Source organism: Entelurus aequoreus, linkage group LG04 (genome assembly GCF_033978785.1).
Source record: "Entelurus aequoreus isolate RoL-2023_Sb linkage group LG04, RoL_Eaeq_v1.1, whole genome shotgun sequence".
Taxonomy (NCBI): domain Eukaryota; kingdom Metazoa; phylum Chordata; class Actinopteri; order Syngnathiformes; family Syngnathidae; genus Entelurus; species Entelurus aequoreus.
This window is the reverse complement of record NC_084734.1, coordinates 59,933,476-59,955,777: the sequence shown is the minus strand read 5'-3', so window position 1 is coordinate 59,955,777 and position 22,302 is coordinate 59,933,476. Positions and strand designations below refer to the sequence as shown.

The following is a 22,302-nucleotide window of genomic DNA, read 5'->3' as shown; positions in this document are numbered from 1 at the left end:
CTTTTCATAGTACAGTTTTAACTTGCACTTACAGACGTAGCGCCAAACTGTAGGTACTGACAGTGGTTTTCTGAAGTGTTCCTGAGCCCATGTGGTGATATCTTTTACACACTGATGTCGGTTTTTGATCAAGTACTGCCTGAGGGATTGTAGGTCACGGGCATTCAAAGTTGGTGTTCAGCCTTGCTGCTTACGTGCAGTGATTTCTTCAGATTCTCTGAACCTTTTGATGATATTACGGACTGTAGATGGTGAAATCCCTAAATTCCTTGCAATAGTTGGTTGAGAAATGTTAAACAATTTGCTCACGCATTTGTTCACAAAGTGGTGACCCTTGCCTAGGGTTGGGTATCGAGTATCGATTGGAACCGGGACTAACTTTCCGATTCTCCCGGAATCGTTCAAAAGTTTAAATTTCGATTCCTATTTTCGATACCCAGTCCGCCGACCGGGAAAAAAAAATAATAAAAAAATATGTCCGCCGAACCGGAAGAAGAAGCCGCTGAGCACCAACGAAGAAGCGCCCACCGCCGGAAGTGTTAGCATAGCCGAGCGACTCAGTCAAGCTCAAGCATGGATAGCGGGCGTCGGCGGTCGAAAGTGTGGCTTTACTTTACAAAAAAAAATGAAATAACCGCAAAATAACAGAGCTCCATGTCCATCAAGAAACGAGTACAGAGAGAGCTGCAGATGTCTTGCCTCTGGTGAGGGCGGTCGCATTTTTCTCCGCTCCCTCCTTCCCTGCTTGCTCTCTTTGTTTTTGTCTTGTCTGAACTATTTTGAAGCCTCTTTTCTTGAGCTGTCCTCAAATCTAAACATCAAAATGAATTTGATCAACTGGACTCTCGACGCAATTGACACAGTCTTTTCGACAAGGAAAAGAGGTTCGGGGGAGCCTGGCTGCCCTGATGGAACCATTGCTGCGGGGTACGTGAGAGATTCCTGGAATACTTGGAGAATCATGTGCCTCTCAGTCCTTTCCATCGAGGACGTGGAAGACATCTACCTATTTGGAGCTGTGATCGCAGGGCATTTGCTGATTGGGCTGGGCATTGCTCTGGTGTATCGTCAAATTCGGAAGACGATGGCAGCCACTCAAGGGGCCAACAGGCTGTTCAACGCAATGGAAGGATTGGGTCGTGCTGTGGGATCACAGACTGGAGCGATTGCTGATTTGAATCGCAAGGTAGATTCCATCTTGATGAAGTTATAGAAAGAATAAATTGGAATTGTCAGAGCCAGCATACAGAGCAGGAATGTCATTGTTTTGACTGCTCGAAGAAAAAACAACATCTTAATCTACGATTTGACTCCCTCGAATGGCCTTGAGGAACAGGCTGTTTGAAAACACTCCCCTGAGGACTCCTCAAAGATGGACGCTTTTGACCTTTCCCTTTTTTTCAAAAGCACCTGGGTCGGACTCTTGAACTCTTGAACTCTTGGGGCCGGCCTCGGCCCATAAAGACAATTCCAACATCTCACCCAAGTTAATTGGGCATACATGCACGCACACACCCCTCCCCAAATCAACGCCTTCACCACTGCTTAATTCCTCCGGGGTTGTGGGGGCTGAGCAGCGCTCAACAGCAGCTGCCGGCCTCCAAAGCCCTGTTGGATGACTCTGTTGCGAGTTGTTGTGATTACATGTACCATGTTTATGTGTGCCATGCTATGTGAGGTTTTTTTCCTCGGACTCAGTCTGGACCATTCCTGAGGGTCCAGCCTCAGACTGATATTTTTTTTTACTTCCCCCCTTCCCCAATGTCACCTTTTTCCCACCTTTTTAAGAAGCGCCTAAGTGAGGCTGATCCGTTGGCGGTCCCGTCTTGTCTCCCTGTAACGTATGTCTGCTCTTAGCGGGATTGTGCCGAAAATGTAATTTCAGTTCTTATGTGTCTTGTACATGTAAGAATGGACAATAAAGCTGATTGATTGATTGATTGATTGATGTACCAGGACGTTCCACCGATACTTATGTCTGACGACCCTGCTACATGGTGGTGGTCCGGTGGAACCAACAAAAGACTTATCCTTTGCTGTCAGATCGCGCTTTCTTCTATTTATGCGTTCAAGCTTCTTCCACACCCAGCGAACGTGTATTTTCCACAGCAGGAGACACTATCTGTCCAGAACGCTCACGCATCCTGCCTGAGAAGGCGGATATGGTCATTTTCCTAAACAAGAACTGTCTCTGATTTTATACTGTACCTGCTGCTAATCTGGACTGGGTTTTGCAAGTGGTTTCTTATTGTTTATTTGCTTTTCTGCACCAGGTTAGCCCATCAGTGGGAGCACGGTAACATTTTTAAGTACCTGCAGCATCATACACTTGTGTGTGTAAATGTGTTTTCATGAGGTTTCCTGCAGCATCATACACTTGTGTGTGTAAATGTGTTTTCATGAGGTTTTCTGCAACATAATACACTTGTGTGTGTAAATGTGTTTTCATGAGGTTTTCAAAAATAAAGCTCTCTTGAGGAAAGTGTACCCCTGGGAAAATGTATTCATAATTTATAATATTTATATTCAAGTTCATAGATTTGATATTTATATTCTAGTTGAAAACAGCCCTGTCAGGAATTTATGTAAAGTTCATAAAAAGTTAATAGAATTAAAATTGATGGAGAATGTCAGACTATTTCATTCAGAAAGACTGTAGGTTAGCTAGCTCATTTAAAATATCCTAAACTTTTTTTTGACCCTGCCTCTTAAAAGAATCGTAATCGAGAACCGCCAGGAATCGGAATCGAAACAAAGAATCGGAATCGGAATCGGAATCGTTCGAATTGAAACGATACCCAACCTTACCCTTGCCCCATCCTTGTTTATGAATGACTGAGCAATTAATGGAAGCTGCTTTTTAGGGCTGCAAATCTTTGGGTGTCCCACGATTCGATTCAATATCGATTCTTGGGGTCACGATTCGATTCAAAATCGATTTTTTTCCATTCAACGCGATTCTCTATTCAAAAACGATATTTTCCCGATTCAAAACGATTCTCTATTCATTCAATACATAGGATTTCAGCAGGATCTACCCCAGTCTGCTGACATGCAAGCAGAGTAGTAGATTTTTTATCAACTGATTGATATAATGTAAATTTGTTTTAACTATTAAATGAACCAAAAATACAACTTATTTTATCTTTGTGAAAATATTGGACACAGTGTGTTGTCAAGCTTATGAGATGCGATGCAAGTGTAAGCCACTGTGACACTATTGTTCTTTTTTTTTTTTTATAAATGTCTAATGATAATGTCAATGAGGGATTTTTAATCACTGCTATGTTGAAATTGTAACTAATATTGATACTGTTGTTGATAATATTCATTTTTGTTTCACTACTTTTGGTTTGTTCTGTCATGTTTGTGTCTCCTCTCAATTGCTCTGTTTATTGCAGTTCTGAGTGTTGCTGGGTCGGGTTTGGTTTTGGAATTGGAATTGGATTGCATTGTTATGGTATTGCTGTGTATTGTTTTGTTGGATTGATTACTAAAAAATAAAAAAATTAAAAATAAATAAATAAATAGATAAATACATAAAAAATAGATTTTTTTTAAATGACAATCGATTCTGAATCGCACACTGTGAGAATCGCGATTCGAATTCGAATCGATTTTTTCCCACACCCCTACCGCTTTTATACCCAACCATGGCACCCACCTGTTCCCAGTTAGCCTGTTCACCTGTGGGATGTTTCAAATAAGTGTTTGATGAGCATTCCTCAACTTTCTCAATCTTTTTTGCAAGCTTTTTTTAAACATGTTGCAGGCATCCAATTCTAAATTAGCTGATATTTTAACAAAGTTATCCAGTTTGAACATGAAGTATCTCGTCTTTGCAGTTTATTCAATTGAATATAGGTTGAAAAGGATTTGCAAATCATTGTATTTTGTTTTTATTTACGATTTACACAATGTGCCAACTTCACTGGTTTTAGGTTTTGAAAGTATAGCTTTATTTATTTGTTTAAAACACCTAAAAGCATGTCAAGCTGGGGTGACAGCAGTGATGGGCAAGCTAATTAGAAGAAGCAGTAAGCTAAGCTACAATTTACTCTCTATTAAGTGTAGCCAAGCTATAAGGGAAGCTATCCCGAAGAATTGTCGCAAGCTACACAGCAAAAGTAGCTTGCTACATCAAAGCTACATTTAATGGCATTTATATCTATGAGCCCACATGTATAATATCAATGTTAATTTAACTGAGAGTGTACAAATGGATCTAATAAGGATTCATTACTATTAACCATATGTCATATAGCTGGCGACACCTTACAGCTAACTCTTAGGGTCCCCGCATTCCATCCATCCATTTTCTACCGCTTGTCAATCTCGGAGTCACACTCGATTTATTTAGTTTGCCTTTTCTTTGGCCCACCCCTATAATGTTAATAATTTTCTCTACCTACAATAAAAAAAATAGCATCTATGTGTGTTTTGACAAAAAAAGTTGGTAATGGTCATGTGAAGTAAAACCTTTCATTAACTCAACTCACCTTAATGTGTGTTCCTAAATTTGTGTCGGACGTCTTAGATCAGAGATGTCGAACTCGTTTTCATTGAGGGCCACATCGCAGTTCTGGCTGCCATCAGAGGGCCAGTTGTAACAGCGAATAATGTATGAATATGCCTCTGGATGTCATTATTAATTATATAAATTGTTTTAAGTAGAATGTCGAAAATGTTTTTTTTTATTTCTTACATTTAATATAAAAACAGTACCAGTGTTTTGTTTTTTGTTTTTTATGGAAAAAGCCAGAATTTTAATATTAAATTTACATTGGTTTTTACAACATTATATTGTTAAAGGGAAAAACAGTACAAGTATTTTTTTTTATTCTGGCAACTTATGTGCCAGTTTTTCTACCGTAAAAACAAATGTACCGTTTTTCCATTTACAGTAATACACTGTTAAAAACAACAACCGTAGATTTTACAGTCAAAAACTGGCACCTCAGTCAACAGAATTTTAACCCCAAAAACAGTAGTAGTATTTTTCAATTTACAGTAATATGCTGTAAAGAACAACATACAATTTATTTTCATCTTTATTAATGGATGGATGGATTGTAGTTTGCTGTAAAGTACTTTTATTTAGACAAAAACATGTTTGGAAAGTATGATAATATACGGTAATATTTGTTGCCATATTGGATCCTCCCATCAAACCATTTTCTACTGCTTATCCCTTTCGGACTCGCGGAGGGTGCTGGAGCCTATCTCCGCTGCACTCAGGCGGAAGGCGGGGTACACCCTGGACAAGTCGCCACCTCATCGCAGGGCCAACACAGATAGACAGACATCCTATTAAAGTTTAAAATGTATGCAATTTCGAGCAGAACATATATTTTTTTCTGGCAAAATGAAAAAAATCCACTATATTTAGTGAAAAAAGTATTAAGTACTTTATTGACACATATTTCCAGGTGTTTGCGGGCCTTGAGTTTGACACCTGTGTCTTAGATGAAGAGTGAGTTTGGTTTACAGAGTAAACAAATAAAAACTAAAGTTTGGGGCATTTCTTTTAACTAAACGCATACATTTGTCTACATATGGCTAAGAACCTGCGTTATTGTGGGTTTCCTAATCTGCGGGAAAGAATTCCTCTGCCATTTTCAAATACTGCTCAAAAAAATTAAAGGAACACTTGAAAACACATCAGATTTCAATGGTGAAAAAAAAAATGTCGGATATCTATACTGATATGGACAGTTTAATGTCTCAGGAACAAAAGGATGCCACATCTTTTGATGGAAATAAAAGTTTTCAGCCTACAGAGGGCTCAGTATATAGACACCCCAAAAATCAAAGTGAAAAAATTATGTGGCAGGCTCGTCCAATTTGCCTAAATTCAATTTCTGCAACTCAAAATTATTTTCAATATCTTGTGTGGACCCCACGTGCTTGTATGCATGCTTGACAACGTCGCGGCATGCTCCTAATGAGACGACGGATGGTGTCTTGTGGGATGTCCTCCCAGATCTGTCTAAGGGCATCAGTGAGTTCCTGTAAAGTCTGAGGAGCAACCTGGCTGCGTCTGATGGACCGAAACATTATGTCCCAGAGGTGTTCTATCAGGTGATCGTGAGGGCCATTCAATTGTGTCAATTCCTTCATCCTCCAGATACTGTCTGCATACTCTTGCCACAGGAGGCGTGGACCAGGAGGAACCCAGGACCTACTGCACCAGCGTAGGGTCTGATCATGGGTGCAAGGACTTCATCCCGATACTTAATGGCAGTCAGACTGCCATTCTATAGCCTGTAGAGGTCTGTTTGTCCCTCCATGGAAATGCCTCCCCAGACCATCACTGACCCACCACCGAACGGGTCATGCTGAATGATTTAGCAGGCAGCATAGCGCTCTTCTTGGCTTCTCCAGACCCTTTCACGTCTATCACAGGTGCTCAGGGTAAACCTGCTCTCATCTGTGAAAAGCACAGGGCGCCAGTGGCGGAATTGCCAATTCTGGTGTTCTATGGTAAATGCCAATCAAGCTCCACGGTTCTGAGCAGTGAGCACAGGGCACACTACAGGACGTCGTGCCCTAAGGCCACCCTCGTGAAGTCTGTTTCTGACTGTTTGGGCAGAGACATTCACACCAGTAGCCTGCTGGAGGTCATTCTGTAGGGCTCAGGCAGTGCTCAACCTGTCCCTCCTTGCACAAAGAAACAGATATTGGTCCTGCTGATGGGATGAGGACCATCTACGGCCATGTCCAGCTCTCCTAGAGTAACTGCCTGTCTCCTGGAATCTCCTCCATGCTCTGGAGATTGTACTGGGAGACACATCAAATCTTCTTGCAACAGCACGCATGGATGTGCCATCCTGGAGGAGTAGGACAATCTGCGCAACTTCAGGAGGGTTAAGAAATCGCCTCATGCTCCCAGTCGTGATAAAGACTCTAGCTAAAGCCAACACTTGTGGAAAAACAGTTAAAAAAGATCAAGAGGGAGGAACTTGAAATGGCCTCCACCTGCAAAACCAGTCCTGTTTTGAGGGCCATCTCGTTGTTGCCCCTCTAGTGTACCTGTTGTTAATTCCATCAACACCAATGCAGCTGAAACTGATTAACAACCCCTTCTGCCACGTACCTGACCAAAACCTTATCAGAAAAGTGCAATTGAATTCATGCCATACCCTGATAAAAAACTGTTCCTTTAATTTTTTTGAGCAGTGTAGTTTTTTTTTGGAGTGGTCTTCTTGAAGCGTCCCTCTGCCTTCGTCGACTCCCTCGTCGCCATGTGATATGAGTGCGCTACTGTTATGATTTTGCTGACTAGTTTCGATGAATCGCCTTATCTTGCCTATGATCGGCCAGTCCGTAATGTTCACTCTAACCTTAGCCAATTGTGACTCATCATATAAACACCAACCAATCCTCATGGATTTTCTCCGTATGTATGGATGTTCTCATTCATCGAGGTCATTGTATTTTCACCATATTATATTTTGGCCTGGATTCAGACCATTTTCTATTTTTGTAGCTAGTAGCTTTGATGTAAGCTACCTAGCTACATGGGTCTAAAAGTACTTAAACTACAGGAAAAGCCACTCGTTAAAAAAGTAGCTAAACTACCGCCAAGCTACTCCAACATGTAGTTAAGCTATGTAGCTTAGCTACATGTAGCTTGTTACTGCCCATCACTGGGTGACAGTACCGTATTTTTCGGATTATAAATCGCTCCGGAGTATACGTCGCACCGGCCGAAAATGCATAATAAAGAAGGAAAAAAACATACACTACCGTTCAAAAGTTTGGGGTCACCCAAACAATTTTGTGCAATAGCCTTCATTTCTAAGAACAAGAATAGACTGTCGAGTTTCAGATGAAAGTTCTCTTTTTCTGGCCATTTTGAGCGTTTAATTGACCCCACAAATGTGATGCTCCAGAAACTCAATCTGCTCAAAGGAAGGTCAGTTTTGTAGTTTCTGTAACGAGCTAAACTGTTTTCAGATGTGTGAACATGATTGCACAAGGGTTTTCTAATCATCAATTAGCCTTCTGAGCCAATGAGCAAACACATTGTACCATTAGAACACTGGAGTGATAGTTGCTGGAAATGGGCCTCTATACACCTATGTAGATATTGCACCAAAAACCACACATTTGCAGCTAGAATAGTCATTTACCACATTAGCAATGTATAGAGTGTATTTCTTTAAAGTTAAAAATAGTTTAAAGTTATCTTCATTGAAAAGTACAGTGCTTTTCTTTCAAAAAGAAGGACATTTCAATGTGACCCCAAACTTTTGAACGGTAGTGTATATATGTCGCACTCGAGTATAAGTCGCATTTTGGGGGGAAATTTATTTGATAAAATCCAACACCAAGAATAGACATTTGAAAGGCAATTCAAAATAAATATTGAATAGTGAAAAATAGGCTAAATAAGTGTACGTTATATGACGCATAAATAACCAACTGAGAACGTGCCTGGTATGTTAACGTAACATATTATGGTAAGAGTCATTCAAATAACTATAACATATAGAACATGCTATATGTTTACCAAACAATCTGTCACCCCTGATCGCTAAATCCGATGAAATATTTTTCCTCGTTGTCACTCCTGGTATGCGCCGCTTCCTTTCTTTCTGCTGCATATTTCACTACGTCCATCTTGTAATCTGCATTATATGATTTCCTTTTCGGTGCCATTTTTGTTCAGCCCTTCTCAGTTTTTATTAGTTACCGCCAATGTTGAAATGGTCCATTTTAGTAGCTACGGACATAGCAGCAGTTAGCATCCCATGACCCGCCCCCGCCAAATTTTTATTGGTTGACGTGTGTGTGACGATTGCTGACATTTGCTTTGTCTCTTACGCGAATGAGATAAATAATATTATTTGATATTTTACGGTACTGTGTTAATAATTTCACACATAAGTTGCTCCGTAGTATATGTCGCACCCCCGGCCAAACTATGAAAAAAACTGCGATTTATAATCCGAAAAATACGGTAGTGTTTTACATTTCTGTTAAAATACGAGACCTCGACTCTTGTAATGTTGAGCGACCTCCGTGCTCTTTGTCTCATCTTTACCCCGAGGGAGAGCCATATATCCGGCCATTGCAGAGAGCTTGTTTCCCAGAGCTTTTTTCAATGTTGGAAATAAAGCCTTACATCTTTTAATTTACTTTTTAGACCACAAGAAGTTGACTTAATTATGTTCTATTAATGTGTGGCTGGAATAGAATATTGTAAAGGTGTGCATCAATGCAACAATATTTGTCATTGCTGTTTTTTGTGTACATTTGCATGTTATTTGAAATTGTCTACTTTTATTAATGGTTATTGTGATCTTGTGTTTAACTTTTCTGATTGTTTTTGATGTGCAGAATAATCACTGAGGACTTGGACAACAACAGAGCAAAAGTAAATGACAAAAGACATGTATATATACCAGTTTGGATGATCATTTAAAAACAAGTATTTTTATAACCTATATAAATTAATAAACGCATGTGCTGAAACTGCAGTTGTTCCTCTGCCTTCATTGCAAATAATTATATGATAATAATAATATTAGGCTATCCCAATATTTACTGTTACTGGCTATAATACAAGCAATTTTACAAGATTAGAAATGTATATTAATTATGAATCACATATTAATAAACTGCTAAATAAGATTGTGTGGTGTTAATTAAGGCTGCAGCTAATGATTATTTTTCTATCGATTAATCTATCGATTAGTTTTCCGATTAATCAGTTAATCTATAGATTATTTTTTTCGATTAATTTATAGATTAGCCAGTTTTTTCAAAAGGCATGGCTTTTATTTACAAAAAAAAGAAGTATGGCCACTCAGTGAACATTGACAACAACATGACTAAATTTGACGATTATTTTTCTATCGATTAATCTATAGATTATTTTTTTCGATTCATTTATAGATTATTTTTCCTTTTACCGATTATTTTTTTAATTCAAAATGAAGATGAAAAAATAAATGTAGGCCAGTTTTTTCAAAAGGCATGGCTTTTATTTACAAAAAAAGAAGTATGGCCACTCAGTGAACATTGACAACAACATGACTAAATATTCTGTAACAATGTAAACATTTAAAACTTTTAACATTTAACAAAATTAAAAGTAGCTTATTTGCTTTTTAATGTGCAAATATAAAAGTCAACATCCAGTGCAAATCTTAATATGCTGCAATAGTATAAGCATTTCAAAAGTAAAAGTATTGCTTATTTTGCTTTAAAATGTGCAAAAATAAAGATAAACATCCAATACAAAAAAGTGCAAAACGAAATATTCTGTAACAACAGTGTAAACATTTCAACAAAAGTGAAAGTATTGCGTATTTGCTAAAATGTGCAAAAATAACGATAAACATCCAATACAAAAAAGTGCCAATCTAAATATTCTGGAGCACTGTAAACATTAAGTATTGCTTTTAAAATGTGCAAAATAAACATCCAGTCCAACACAGTACACAATAACCAATTCTACTCATTCCAGTGAGTGACTAACAGTTGTAATGAAGAAAGGTTAGCATGTGTACATGCTCTGGTTCTTTTCTTGTTTACAATATTCCCAGCAGCTGAAAATAGGCGCTCAGAAGGGGTCGATGTGGCTGGAACTGAGAGGTAATTAGCCTTCACCTCAAGCCAGGACTGCGAGTGAGCTGAGCTGCAGTTTATATTTCTAGAAGGTCAACAGGCTCATAGTGATGTTACTAGTAGTTGACTGGGAGGTGTTTATTATCATTTGGGGAGAGTCCGCTGCCTGATGCTCACCTGCTAAACACCTATCTGCTCCACGCTGAAGCGCTGACTACATGCGCTCTGAATACACACTGCTGATTGGCTGATAATGCTTCGTGTGTACCAATCAAGATGGTTGTGTGGGTGGGACAATGCTGCGTGTGTACCAATCAGATGGTTGTGTGGGTGGGACAATGCTGCGTGTGTACCAATCAGATGGTTGTGTGGGTGGGACAATGCTGCGTGCTGAGACAGAGGCAGAAGAGCGAAGCAGCTTGTTAAGACTTTAGCAGCTAAAGTTAGCTTTAGCTTAGAAACTCGTTCGGTACACCCCCGTGCCAAACCGAAGGCCCCGTACCGAAACGGTTCAATACAAAACACGTACCGTTACACCCCTAGCAGATACAAATGACACATTCATGTTTTTGTGTAATGATGACAACGTATGCTCGCGCGGACGATTGACTAGTTGATGGTTTTCTTTTCAAATGTTCGTTCATAGACGTTGTGCTGCTATGATAGGCCATTTCTGCTCGACACAGTGTGCATACAACAACATTATTAGGCCGTTTATTGAAATACTCCCACACTTTTGACCACTTTTGGCATGCTTTTCCCCCCTCGCTCGCACCGCTCGCATCGTCTGCTTTGATCGTCTGCTTTGCGGTCCGCCATGACGGTAGTGTGACGTAAATATGCGAAGCGTCGACGCACAAAAACGGCATTGACGTATTTACGTAACAGACTACGTCGACGCGTCGTTTCAGCCTTAGTGTTAATGTATGGATAGACCGTGGGATATCTTCTGGATTGTCTGCGTTTTTAAAAGGTACAGGTCCCACTACATCAAGCATTCACAAGCATAAAAATTAATTCATCATTAACTAATAATTAGGAATAACAGCTTTAGAATGCTTGTCAACACATGACACACCTTCACGACAACCATCTCCTATAATCGATCGGCTCTAACCCCAGGAAAATCAGACGGCAGCGGTGCCCATAGATCTTAGCTGCTTCCTCTAAAATAAGGTAAAGGACCAAGAGAACACAAAGAACCGATTCGACATTCTTCTCTTAAGTTCACTATTCTTCAAACTCGCGCAACTGTGCAGCAGATATATGACGTCAATGTAAGGCCTGGGACAACAGACATAACCAGAAAGTGTCCCATAGGCTAGACTGTCCCAATTCATATAGCTCCAGCCGCTGCTAGAGGACTCACGCGGGGAACTACACTTCGTAGACCGCATGGGCTGGGTCCCAGCCCCCAAATTGAGACACGGCTATAGAGTTCCTTCTTTTTCGTTATCTTTTTATTTTGAGGCTGACTGGCTCATAAATACACATGCATCCGTCGCTGAACTCATATCAGTCAGTAGACTCCATATGGAAGTGCTAAAAATGACAACATACATGACGGGGAGAAGACGCTGTTGTAGTAAAGGCACTTAAGTTAGACCGCCCACAAAACGGTGCATCCTGATGAGATGGTCAGAAAGCAGCTTGAAAATGGTCTGTAAAACATTATCTATGCAACATTTTGACCAAAGAACCACCATTACATGTTATGTAGACCACAAGGAAGGGTATCAGATGTAGAAATAAAATCATAATATGACCCCAGTAAAATGATGTGGCGGGCCAGATCTGCCTACCCACCCCCAGTCTTAAGTTTGACACATGTGGTATACATTAATGAGAATCCGACAAAATGCAACGCTAACATCGTCAAGAAAGCACACAACTTAAAGAAGCAAATGGAGCACCAAATGTAAAATATCTATAAAAGTTCCAGGAAATGTTGTTCAGAAAAAGAGCAATTGAAACCTTTTTCAAATGTTGGCATTTTCAGGCTCTAAAATTATGTCATGACTCTCACCTCAGACACTCGTCTGATATTGAATCACTGTCGGTCATCAACATTTTCATGCAGGGAACTACAGCTCAACAAAAATAATCAACAACAGTTAGCGATTGTGGAGCCAACTATAACTTGCAAACTCCTCTTGCCAAGCGAATAGGTCGTGATACAATTGTGTATAGTTGGACCACTCTGTGTCCTTCGAGGAAACGCTGCAGTGCTAATAAAATATAAATACCCCTTTTTCATCAGCCCAAGATCTTTTTAATGGGACCTTCACTCATCGCTCACCTTCACCAGTCATTGCTAATCAAACTCTGCCCTGTCAGATTAAACAGTGCATCTCAACATATCAGCACTGTGGGCCAGTGAGTGGGAAGATTGCCCTGACAGTATTTTGTTAAAGTAAACAAAACAAATATCTGATTTGCAACTTTTTACACTTCAAAAAAGGCTAAGGCCCCTTCTACACTAAACCGGCTAAGGTTATCCAGGGTAAATCCCACCTAACATTATCCTTGTCCACACACACAATGGTCGTCCGCTGGCGCAAGGCGACCTAGTACGCATGCGGGGGAAATGCGCACGTCATAGTCACCTCCAGTGTTGCTTTGTGTGCAAGTTCTTAAATTAAATTAAACTTATTTGCACAATATCCAGTGTTATAGTATTTCAATTAACTGGAATCTAGTGTGGTGTGGGGCCCTATTGTAGTGTATCACACCTGAAACATCATAAATTAATCAAATCTTTATTAGACACGTGAAAGTACACAATATGACAAAGAACATTTTACAACAATCAATCTAGGGATCTAGATATCTGGTGAGGACACTCCTCACTCTTTTGCCTTCACTTTCATTGTCCATTTGTTTTTGGTGACTTAATATACTCTGGACCTAGACGTTGAGTCCATGGCATACATGACGGACAATAACTGATAGTCTGCTTTGCCAGTCCAAAAGCATTCGCCACTTTCCGTAGTCTTCCCTTGTCGGCCAGGTAATACAAAGCACACTTTTTTATTACATCCACGGGAGCCCGTCTGAGAAGTGGTGTAGCCGAAATAGCTGCAATCGCTTTCTCTTAAGGCAGGGGTGTCCAAAGTGCGGCCCGGGGGCCATTTGTGGCCCGGAGCACGGTTTTTTTTGGCCCGCGACACATTCTATAGACAAACTAAACAGGTCCCAAATTAGAACAAAAAACAATGAAAAATTAAACGGGACCAACTCCCCCAAAAATGGGACCTGAAAACCAAATTGGCAGACAACCTGAGCGCCCTACTGTATAAGGTCTTTGAGGATTTCCGTATGTCCTGTCATGATAAAAAAGTGTACACATTTCTTGTGAGACATGCTATGTTTTTGAGTGTGCTAAAGCTCTCAAAAGCATTTCAGTTGACGGTATAATAGCAATAATAGTAAATACAAGCTTACTTTAGAGCAGTTAACATAAATACAAATAAAATCTTTATTATAATAATCATGAATTATTTTATTGCTTTGTTATCTATAACACAAAGCTAAGATGTAGAAGGCTTTTTCAAATGTTAGCATATGTTCTACATTGTTTTAGTTTGAGTATTTTTCATATACAAAAATGTATAAAAGTGGCCCTCGCAACCTTCAATTTTTCTCTATGTGGCCCTCGCTGGAAAATGTTTGGACACCTCTGTCGTCTTAAGATATTCATGTGTGATTTCCACAAGCGTCTGTACAGATGAAAGGAGAAACACGGGATGCCTCGCCTCCATCTTTCCAGTGTTTACCTCCGAGTTACGAAACCGCTTTATTATAAAGCTGGCTGTGGCGCGTTCTTTCTGACGTCACTTCCTGTGTAGGCGCTGTCTTTCTGGCGTCACTTCCTCTCCGAACTCAGTTTGTAAACAATCAATGAGTCCATACAAAGCTAAGAGCCAGAGATTCAAGAAATACGCAGCGCACTTACCCGTGTAAAAAATTGTCCGAGGAGGGGGACCTTAAACGATAGTTTAGTGACGCTGAAACGGGGCTTAGGCTTGATAATAATTCATTTAAGGGGTTAACCGGCTTAGTGTAGACATAGCCTAAATCAGTGGTTCTCAACCTTTTTTCAGTGATGTACCCCCTGTGAAATTTTTTTTAATTCAAGTACCCCCTAATCAGAGCAAAGCATTTTTGGTTGAAAAAAAGAGATAAAGAAGTAAAATACAGCACTACGTCATCAGTTTCTGATTTATTAAATTGTATAACAGTGCAAAATATTGCTCATTTGTTGTGGTCTTTCTTTAACTATTTGGAAAGAAAGATATAAAAATAACAAAAAATTTGTTGAAAAATAAACAAGTGATTCAATTATAAATAAATAAAATAAAGTAATCATCAACTTAAAGTGCCCTCTTTGGGGATTGTAATAGAGATCCATCTGGATTCATGAACTTCATTCTAAACATTTCTTCACAAAAAAAGAAATCTTTAACATCAATATTTATGGAACATGTCCACAAAAAATCTAGCTGTCAACACTGTATATTGTATTGTTGCATTTCTTTTCACAGTTCTTTTTGACAGACATTTAAAAAAAATCTCACGTACCGCTTGGCATACCTTCAAGTACCCCCAGGGGTATGCGTACCCCCATTTGAGAACCACTGGCCTAAATCACTGTTTGTGAGGTTCTCTGCCCTGAAGCAGCATCAAGGACATCAAACTTGACTAAAAAGAAGAAGTAAGCGTAACAAGTTATCCGTATGTGAACCATTGGACACATACTTTTGCAATGGATGTGCTACACCTCCGGGACGAGGCGTGCAATGGCACGGCAAGCTTCATGTGTGAGCCTTGATCACGTTCCCCATTTACAAACATCCTCCGAACACTATTAGTAAATTATCATTGTGTGCAGACAAATATATTTTGGATAAAAATAGATGTGAGCTACTAAAACACACCAGCTGATTACGTGACGTCACACCAAGAAGCAGTGGCTGGAAGCAGCGATCGCTCTATTGTAAGCAGATATGAATGATCTCTTACTCTCTCAAAACTAGTTTTCTGCACACAATAGTAATGTATTTACTCGATATTTGAAGAAAACCTGATGAATACACTTGATATAGCCTCCCAACACACCTGCTGTATGCAGTTAGCCTCAGCAGGTACTAAACTCACCTTCCTTCCACGGAATACAGAGGGGCGTTTAATATCAGACACTTTGACTGCAAGGTTGATGGTTGAATCAGACTCCTCCTAATCGAATTGTCAAATGTTCAACTATTTGAAGTCAGCCCTACTAAGTTGGTAACTGTTGCACAAGGTGCTTAGCTATTTTCATTTTGTGTATAAGTCGCATTGAAACAACTTGTCATACGACCTCCCATGTAGCTGGGAAAGCTTTTTCATATTGGATGTTTTCTGCTGAGAATTCTCAACGATCCGTCAAACACTAGGGTCTACAACTGGACAATAAGAAGAACTATTTCTGAGAGTTACATTACAGATTGCTAGCTCCAATGGACATGCAAAAGCTACAGAATCAGCGCAGTAACCAAATACAGTTGGGTTAATTTAGTATTTTCCCAAATTTATACCAACAGTCTCATCCAGTCATGCCGCTAAAATCACCGAGATGCCAGAGAAGACAGAGCCATTTTGGTAGAGCAGCTGCTAGCTTGCACCCTTTGCGCTCTCCATTTTTACTACAGTGCTACCCCCCCTCCAAAAAAAAAAAAACAGAGGAGGAGAAAGGCTTAATGAAAAAAATAACCCCAGAACATAAAACACAAATAAAATATGTATTGGTATGAAAGGTGACGAGTAAAAAGGAAGGCGTAATTTATGTGTGGGAAAGTGGAACTAACAAGGAATGAGAAAGGTAGGAAGCATTGATCATCCATGTCTCCCTCACTGCAGTGGTAGTAAACAATCAGCCGGCCTCCTTTGTCCACACTACTAAACCACACCCCCTCCTTTTGTCATGCTCTCCCTCCTTCTCTTACCATTCATTTATATCATCATCCATCTTGCAATTTCTCCAGCTTTTGCAGCAACATATATTGTGCATCTATTTTATGTGCTCACCCGTCCTCCTGTCACTCGTATTTTCCTGCCTCCGTCTTGCTCGCTCTGTATAGCTGCCATGCTAAGTAGCAGCTGCTAATATGCTAACATGCTAACTAACAATGAAAGAGTGCAACACACAGGCAAGATCCATACCTTGGTATTCCTGGTCCACCTTCTACACCAAAATTTGAATTCCCATTTTTTTTTCTTAATATGGCTTCTGATGGTAGCACAGCTCTCTCACATACACACACACTGGATCATGCTGCTTTCTGACACACACACACACACACACACACTCACTCACCCGCCCCGAGCAAACACACACACACACACACACACACACACACAGACTTGTTACGTCCTTCACTGTTCTCACACACACGCACACACACTTGCTTTGCTCGTCCCCTCCCCTCTTTTCCCCCCCACACACACACACACACAAAAATGAGCATTCACTGGATGGCTACCCACAATCCTTTGCGCCAACAAAGACAAGGGGGTGTGACCAATCACATACTGCCTCACTCTGCATCTGCGCCCCCCCCCCGAAAGCCCTCCCCTTCTCTCACAGTGTAATGCTCACTGACATACAAGCTTGTGGGCGGGCTGCTGAGAAGGTTGCCATGACAATTCATCCCAAGTTGCTCTTTCTCGCCATCACTCGTATGTTCTCACACACAGTCATACAGACAGAGTCGGTATTTTCCCTTTTAAGAAGCATGTGCTCTGATGTGGTGTGTCACTGTGTGTATATCGGCACAAGCTCTGGGGAAGCCGGTGTTGCAGAACCGCAGCTGGATTTTGGTGTGACCCAGTTTGAACACTAAAACTGCCACATGTAGGACACACACAAATGGGCTTTAAAAGAGGTGCTTGTATAAATTGTTAATTTATCAATATGGTTTTATTAGAGGCATTGATGGTGGATAATGTGAGTGTATAATCATTAAGACGGACAGTTATAATGATTGTTGATCATTTTTAGAGATGTCCGATAATGGCTTTTTTGCCGATATCCGATATTGTCCAACTCTTAATTACCGATTCCGATATCAACCGATACAGATATATACAGTCGTGGAATTAACACAATCATTATGCCTAATTTTGTTGTGATGCCCCGCTGGATGCATTAAACCAGGGGTCACCAACCTTTTTGAAACCAAGGGCTACTTCTTGGGTACTGATTAATGCGAAGGGCTACCAGTTAGATACACACTTAAATAAATTGCCAGAAGTAGCCAATTTGCTCAATTTACCTTTAACTCTGTTATTATTAATACTTAATGATATTTATCTTTGTGGAAACACTGATCATCTTAATGATTTCTCACAATAAATATATATAGAAACAGATAAATATCAATATGCAACACTTTATTTTTATATTTTCTCTAAGTGCACATTTTTCAAATTGAACATTTTCAAATGATCACTTCTAAGACAGTCTTGTGAAATCACAATATCCCATTTTAACTAGCCAGCCACTAACATTTTTGAACAAATCATGAATTACTTTGCACCATGTTTGTACAAATAATAACTCATGTAAAATACAAAAGTAAACTCTCAAATTTTTAAATCATGTCACACTTTGAACTGGACACCAAATCTGTTATCTGTTTCTTTGTCAGTTAGTGGGAAGCCTGGCATTGCATGCTGTTAACTAGAGTGTTGTACTCTGGTGTGTAACTTGACACTGCAACTCTGAGTGAGTCTTGCAGATGTGCACCAGTGAGGCGTGTTCTGTGTTTGTTCTTGATGAAGTTCATGTCAGAAAAGGCTGATTCACAAAGATAAGATTTTTCCTCATTGTTTGCGGAACCTTCTTAATCTTTTGGACATATTTTCACAGCAATCTGGCCTTAAGCTTAATTATGATAAATGTAAAATGTTAAGGATCGGAAATCTAAAGGGAACGTCCTTTCGAATGGAATGCAAAGTGCCTGTTTTGTGGACAGATGGACCAGTTAACATACTTGGTGTTGTTGTCCCAGAAAATCTGGAAGATCTAGGCTCAGTAAATTATGATAATCGACTAAGAAAGCTGGACAAAATTATGCAATTATGGAAAGGGAAATCCCTAACCTTGTATGGTAAAATGTCTATTGCCAACTCGTTAATTATTCCTCAATTTATTTATTTGTTTTTGTCATTACCAGCTCCCTCACAAAACTTTTTTAAGATTTATGAGCGGAGGGTCTTCGATTTTGTCTGGAACAGCAAACCAGAAAAGATTAAAAGAAAGGTTTTGTACAAAGAGTATGAATATGGGGGCCTGAAACTTCTCAACCTTGAAGCTATGTGTCTGTCTTTAAAAGCATCAATTGTTCCAAAGATGTATTTAAACATTGAGTGGTACACAAATGTCCTGTTGGACAAAAAACATGTACTATATCAAAAGAAATTGTATCCTTTTTTACAAGTGATCCCCTCCCAGAGAGTCTGCTGGGAAACATGGCGGGGTTCATAAAGGAAACAATCCACTCATAGTGGTGTTTTCAATTTTATGTGCCAGAAAAAAGAGACAATATTTTGCAGCAGTTAATATGGATGAACTCTAATATTGTAATAGATGGAAAGCCTTTCTTTTGGAAAAATATGTTTGAAAGAGGAATCATTTTTGTCAATGATATTATCAATGAGAATGGTAAAATTATGAAGTATGATGAATTTAGAGCTATGTATGGTGATGCTTGCTCAAGCTTTTCATTTTATCAACTAACTGGAGTAATTGGGAAAAGATGGAAACAAATAATTAATTATGGAACTACTAAATTATTAGTTTGTAAACCTCTAATAAGAAATTCTAGTTGGCAAAAAGGAACTAAAATAAATAGAAAAATATATAATTTTTATTTAATAAAGAAATCTTTGAAGGCTGCCTCATACAACACAAATGGAAAATGGGAGGACTTTTTTGACTGCCCGTTGCCATGGGATGCCATATTCAAACTAATCTATAAAACCACTATCGATGTGCAAAATCGTTATTTTCAAATTAAAATTATTTATAACTTTTTATCCACAGGGAAAATGTTAAAATTATGGAATATGACAGAGTCAGATGATTGCCGATTTTGTTGTCAGGAGCCTGAATCCACCCTGCATTTGTTTTGGTATTGTCATATTGTGTCTTTGTTTTGGGTGGAAGTTGAAAAAATGTGTTTAAGGATTGGTTTGTTTATGAAGCTTAATGTGGTTTCTGTTATTTTAGGAGAGTTCATTGACAATCATGATTTAATCAATTTAATTATAGTACTCGGTAAAATGTTTATTTTTAAGGCCAAAAACAGATATTCACTTAGTATTACTCTCTTTAAAACATTTATTCAGTATTTTCTAACTTTAGAAAGTTACATGGTTGAAAACGATAATGATGCCAAAAAACATTAAAAAAAAGATGAGAAGTCCTCAAAGGCTTATTTTGAAAGTATAATTATGTTCAAAGATTATATGATATCTGTTGTTGTGTTTCCTAATTTGAGTGACCTGGACATAATCTGGACTGTACATAAATGCTTATTTTGAAAATGTAATTTTGTTTATAAATTATATGCAATCTGTTGTGTTCCCTAATTTTTTTCTGTGTACATGAATGAAGGTGTGTGTTGCTGAGTCCGACTTGGACATTATCTGGACTTGGCCTGGTTTAAAAAACCCTTTAAACAAATCTAATTTCATTGACAACCTGGTCTGTTGAAGATAAGGCCCTTTTTTTAAAAATAAAATAAAATAAGATAAATAATTAAAAAACATTTTCTTGGATAAAAAAGAAAGTAAAACAATATAAAAATAATTACATAAAAAATAGTAATTAATGAAAATTTTAGTGGACCAGCAGCCTATACAATCATGTGTGCTTCAGGGACTGTGTCCCTTGCAGATGTGTTGTCTATGTTGTGGGAACCAGAATATTGGTAGCAGAAAGAAATAACCCCTTTTGTGTGAGTGGGTGTGGATGAGTGTGCATGGGGGAGGTTGTTTGGGTTGATGCACTGATTGAAAGTGTATCTTGTGTTTTTTCTATGTAGATTTAATTTAAAAAAAAAAAAAAAAAAATGTTTTTTTATTTTTTTATTTTTTTATTTATTTTTTTTTAGAACAGGCTCGCGGGCGACTCATCTGGTCCTCACGGGCGACCTGGTGCCCGCGGGCACCGCGTTGGTGACCCCTGCATTAAACAATGTAACAAGGTTTTCCAAAATAAATCAACTCAAGTTATGGAAAAAAATGCCAACATGGCACTGCCATATTTATTATTGAAGTCACAAAGTGCATAATTTTTTTTAACAAGCCTCAAAACAGCAGCTTGGAATTTGGGACATGCTCTCCCTGAGAGAGCATGAGGAGGTTGAGGTGGGCGGGGTTGGGGGGCGGGGTTGAGGTGGGGGGAGTAGGGGCAGCGGGGGGTGTATATTGTAGCGTCCCGGAAGAGTCAGTGCTGCAAGGGGTTCTGGGCATTTGTTCTGTTGTGTTTATGTTGTGTTACGGTGCGGATGTTCTCCCGAAATGTGTTTGTCTTTCTTGTTTGGTGTGGGTTCACAGTATGGCGCATATTTGTAACAGTGTTAAAGTTGTTTATATGGTCACCCTCAGTGTGACCTGTATGGCTGTTGACCAAGTATGCATTGCATTCACTTGTGTGTGTGAAAAGCCGTAGATATTATGTGATTGGGCCGGCACATAATGCAGTGCCTTTAAGGTTTAATGGCGCTCTGTACTTCTCCTTTAGTCCGTCTACCACTCCGTCTACCACTCCGTACAGCGGCGTTTTAAAAAGTCATACATTTTACTTTTGAAACCGATACCGATAATTTCCGATATTGGATTTTAAAGCATTTGTCCGCCGATAATATCGGCAGTCCGATATTATCGGACATGATGCGAGGCACACTTCATGTCTGTGACGTTTGATGTACACCTTGTGGGATATTGGTAAGCCGTACTGAATTACTGATTAGGGATGTAATGATACCTGGTAATACTGTGAAACCTTGATTTATGATATGAAGGGTTTAAAAAAAAGTTAATGCAGGTAGCATCTTTTGAGGTCTATTGCCAATCTCGGGGACATGAAAGTCGACCAGCCTGTTGGTCCATGGCCACATGTGTCTACTACTACTAGAGAGATTCATGAATTTTATTCAATAAATTTATTTTGGCAAGTTTGAGAAGAAGCAGAAGCAGTCGTTGGCTCAGTGTGTCAACAATAGCAGCGTTAGCTAACATTATCTCTCTTCTCTACTATCAATATGCCACTATAATAGTTTGTCTGCGTTGGCGCTTATAACAAAATCACTTATATTTGCTTAAGTTTCAGGTCATGACATGTAAATGGAGCATGTTAGCGCTTTTTTTGATGTTTTTAGAGAGCGTATGAGCGCAACAGAGGACCCTCGATCTGTTGACGCAATTGTGTGCACCAGTCCGTGTCTCAGGGTGTTGCCTGGTTTGAAGTGTACTGGTATGTTGTGTTGGTTAAAAATCATTCTGAGTTTCTCAGATAGACCTGATACATATGGAATACATATCAGGTGTAAAACAAATCTGGTGTATGCTATCCAGTGTAATGATGAATGCACTGACTCATATATTGGGGAAACAAAACAACCACTAAGCTGACGCATGGCACAGCATAGACTGGCAAACTATTCAGGCCAAGACTCA

At 39.3% G+C, this 22,302-nt stretch overlaps 1 protein-coding gene across 3 annotated transcripts in view; it reads right to left on the bottom strand.

The window, feature by feature from the left end:
- LOC133648882 (storkhead-box protein 2-like) overlaps positions 1 to 22,302 on the bottom strand; it is a 103,187-nt gene that overhangs the window by 27,458 nt on the left and 53,427 nt on the right. Inside the window, exon 1 of one of the 3 annotated variants that reach the window (XM_062045389.1) lies at positions 16,780 to 16,958. The exons of the other annotated variants lie outside the window; for them this stretch is intronic. The gene's annotated coding sequence lies outside the window, so the exon portion shown is untranslated. Of the gene's footprint in view, positions 1 to 16,779; positions 16,959 to 22,302 lie in introns of those variants that run through there. 3 annotated transcript variants of the gene reach the window in all.